Source organism: Megalopta genalis, unplaced genomic scaffold (genome assembly GCF_051020955.1).
Source record: "Megalopta genalis isolate 19385.01 unplaced genomic scaffold, iyMegGena1_principal scaffold0052, whole genome shotgun sequence".
In the NCBI taxonomy this organism is placed as follows: Eukaryota; Metazoa; Arthropoda; class Insecta; order Hymenoptera; family Halictidae; genus Megalopta; species Megalopta genalis.
Window position 1 is genome coordinate 835,350 of NW_027476121.1, and position 4,651 is coordinate 840,000.

Sequence of the window (4,651 nt, forward strand, 5' to 3'; positions counted from 1 at the left end):
ACGCGCTATGATGCAACAGACGAGCGATTGGAACGCCCGAATATTTTCAAAGTCCCAACGTACCGATCAAGAGTAAAGTACCATTTTCTGACATTAGATTTCGTTCTAAATGCTTAATCCCTATGTAGAAACGTTAGTTAAGCAAGAATATCGTATTTTTAAAAAAATCTAATTATAGGATTTTCCAGAAAATTGAAAAAACCGAAAAATGTCAAGAGTAAAGTGCCATTTTCTGACATTAGATTTCGTTCTAAATGCTTAATCCCTATGTAGAAACGTTAGTTAAGCAAGAATATCGTATTTTTAAAAAAATCTAATGATAGGATTTTTCAGAAAATTGAAAAAACCGTAAAATGTCAAGAGTAAAGTGCCCTTATTTTAAACAATGTATCGTTCTAAATGCTTAATCCCTATGTAAAAAAGTTATTTTAGCAGGAATATGTTATTGAAAAAAATTAGAAAAATTTATTTTAGCCGTAAATCGAAAATAATGGGGACACCGGAGCTGTTCGAAGCGCCGAGCGCGCCGCGTACGCCCGAATATTTTCAAAGTCCCAACGTACCGATCAAGAGTAAAGTACCATTTTCCTACATTAGATTTCGTTCTAAATGCTTAATCCCTATGTAAAAACGTTAGTTAAGCAAGAATATCGTATTTTTAAAAAAATCTAATGATAGGATTTTCCAGAAAATTGAAAAAACCGAAAAATGTCAAGAGTAAAGTGCCATTTTCTGACATTAGATTTCGTTCTAAATGCTTAATCCCTATGTAGAAACGTTAGTTAAGCAAGAATATCGTATTTTTAAAAAAATCTAATGATAGGATTTTTCAGAAAATTGAAAAAACCGTAAAATGTCAAGAGTAAAGTGCCCTTACTTTAAACAATGTATCGTTCTAAATGCTTAATCCCTATGTAAAAAAGTTATTTAAGCAGGAATATGTTATTGAAAAAAATTAGAAAAATTTATTTTAGCCGTAAATCGAAAATAATGGATCGAGCGAATCGGTCGATTGCGCCGAGACGCGCTATGATGCAACAGACGAGCGATTGGAACGCCCGAATATTTTCAAAGTCCCAACGTACCGATCAAGAGTAAAGTACCATTTTCTGACATTAGATTTCGTTCTAAATGCTTAATCCCTATGTAGAAACGTTAGTTAAGCAAGAATATCGTATTTTTAAAAAAATCTAATGATAGGATTTTCCAGAAAATTGAAAAAACCGAAAAATGTCAAGAGTAAAGTGCCATTTTCTGACATTAGATTTCGTTCTAAATGCTTAATCCCTATGTAGAAACGTTAGTTAAGCAAGAATATCGTATTTTTAAAAAAATCTAATGATAGGATTTTTCAGAAAATTGAAAAAACCGTAAAATGTCAAGAGTAAAGTGCCCTTATTTTAAACAATGTATCGTTCTAAATGCTTAATCCCTATGTAAAAAAGTTATTTTAGCAGGAATATGTTATTGAAAAAAATTAGAAAAATTTATTTTAGCCGTAAATCGAAAATAATGGGGACACCGGAGCTGTTCGAAGCGCCGAGCGCGCCGCGTACGCCCGAATATTTTCAAAGTCCCAACGTACCGATCAAGAGTAAAGTACCATTTTCCTACATTAGATTTCGTTCTAAATGCTTAATCCCTATGTAAAAACGTTAGTTAAGCAAGAATATCGTATTTTTAAAAAAATCTAATGATAGGATTTTCCAGAAAATTGAAAAAACCGAAAAATGTCAAGAGTAAAGTGCCATTTTCTGACATTAGATTTCGTTCTAAATGCTTAATCCCTATGTAGAAACGTTAGTTAAGCAAGAATATCGTATTTTTAAAAAAATCTAATGATAGGATTTTTCAGAAAATTGAAAAAACCGTAAAATGTCAAGAGTAAAGTGCCCTTATTTTAAACAATGTATCGTTCTAAATGCTTAATCCCTATGTAAAAAAGTTATTTTAGCAGGAATATGTTATTGAAAAAAATTAGAAAAATTTATTTTAGCCGTAAATCGTAAAAAAAGACTGTTCGTTTCTCTGTCTCTCTCGCGCGATCGAACTATCGATGTTTCCCGACAAACTATTGGGAGGTTAATTAAACTTTATACATGAAATTACTCGTTCCGATCCCTGCTACACAGCCGTATACTTTTTATAATTTTGTGGAATCGGGAACCTCGAAATATTTAACATAACGCGGATCGACTGTCTCTGTCTCTTTCTAGATCGGAAGAATCGATGTTTCCCGGCAAACTAATGGGATATTAATTAAACTTTATACATGAAATTACTCGTTTTGATCCCCGCTACACAGCCGTATACTTTTTATAATTTTGTGGAATCGGGAACCTTGAAATATTTAACATAACGCGGATCGTCTATCTCTGTCTCTTTCTAGATCGGAAAAATCGATGTTTCCCGGCAAGCTATTGGGAGTTTAATCAAACTTTATACATGAAATTACTCGTTTTGATCCCTGCTACACAGCCGTATACTTTTTATAATTTTATGGAATCGGTAACCTTGAAATATTTAACATAACGCGGATCGACTGTCTCTGTCTCTTTCTAGATCGGAATAATCGATGTTTCCCGGCAAAGTAATGGGATATTAATTAAACTTTATACACGAAATTACTCGTTTTGATCCCCGCTACACAGCCGTATACTTTTTATAATTTTGTGGAATCGGGAACCTTGCAATATTTAACATAACGCGGATCGACTGTCTCTGTCTCTTTCTAGATCGGAATAATCGATGTTTCCCGGCACACTAATGGGATATTAATTAAACTTTATACATGAAATTACTCGTTTTGATCCCCGCTACACAGCCGTATACTTTTTATAATTTTGTGGAATCGGGAACCTTGAAATATTTAACATAACGCGGATCGACTGTCTCTGTCTCTTTCTAGATCGGAATAATCGATGTTTCCCGGCAAACTAATGGGATATTAATTAAACTTTATACACGAAATTACTCGTTTTGATCCCTGCTACACAGCCGTATACTTTTTATAATTTTGTGGAATCGGGAACCTTGAAATATTTAACATAACGCGGATCGACTGTCTCTGTCTCTTTCTAGATCGGAATAATCGATGTTTCCCGGCAAACTAATGGGATATTAATTAAACTTTATACATGAAATTACTCGTTTTGATCCCCGCTACACAGCCGTATACTTTTTATAATTTTGTGGAATCGGGAACCTTGAAATATTTAACATAACGCGGATCGACTGTCTCTGTCTCTTTCTAGATCGGAATAATCGATGTTTCCCGGCAAACTAATGGGATATTAATTAAACTTTATACACGAAATTACTCGTTTTGATCCCTGCTACACAGCCGTATATATTTTATAATTTTGTGGAATCGGGAACCTTGAAATATTTAACATAACGCGGATCGACTGTCTCTGTCTCTTTCTAGATCGGAATAATCGATGTTTCCCGGCAAACTAATGGGATATTAATTAAACTTTATACATGAAATTACTCGTTTTGATCCCCGCTACACAGCCGTATACTTTTTATAATTTTGTGGAATCGGGAACCTTGAAATATTTAACATAACGCGGATCGACTGTCTCTGTCTCTTTCTAGATCGGAATAATCGATGTTTCCCGGCAAACTAATGGGATATTAATTAAACTTTATACATGAAATTACTCGTTTTGATCCCCGCTACACAGCCGTATACTTTTTATAATTTTGTGGAATCGGGAACCTTGAAATATTTAACATAACGCGGATCGACTGTCTCTGTCTCTTTCTAGATCGGAATAATCGATGTTTCCCGGCAAACTAATGGGATATTAATTAAACTTTATACATGAAATTACTCGTTTTGATCCCCGCTACACAGCCGTATACTTTTTATAATTTTGTGGAATCGGGAACCTTGAAATATTTAACATAACGCGGATCGTCTATCTCTGTCTCTTTCTAGATCGGAAAAATCGATGTTTCCCGGCAAGCTATTGGGAGTTTAATCAAACTTTATACATGAAATTACTCGTTTTGATCCCCGCTACACAGCCGTATACTTTTTATAATTTTGTGGAATCGGGAACCTTGAAATATTTAACATAACGCGGATCGTCTATCTCTGTCTCTTTCTAGATCGGAAAAATCGATGTTTCCCGGCAAGCTATTGGGAGTTTAATCAAACTTTATACATGAAATTACTCGTTTTGATCCCCGCTACACAGCCGTATACTTTTTATAATTTTGTGGAATCGGGAACCTTGAAATATTTAACATAACGCGGATCGTCTATCTCTGTCTCTTTCTAGATCGGAAGAATCGATGTTTCCCGGCAAACTAATGGGAGTTTAATTAAACTTTATGCATCAAATCATTCAGTTTGACTCCTGCAACACAACCAAACACTCTCTGTAATTTTCTGAACTGAAAAACCACTGAAATTGCGCTCGAAATGCGGAGCGACGGGTCGACGCGTCTGCACTGTGCGACAGCTAGTCAAAACGTCCGAACAGCGTATTGTTTTCGATCTCTTGGTATAATATTCGTATTCCTTGCTGTGTATAGCTTCCGATCGATTATTGCAATGGTCAGAGTTCCAGCGGCGTAATGCTTTCCATAAGATTACATTAATATAACCAGCGGCATATTGCTTTCTATCTTGTAATGA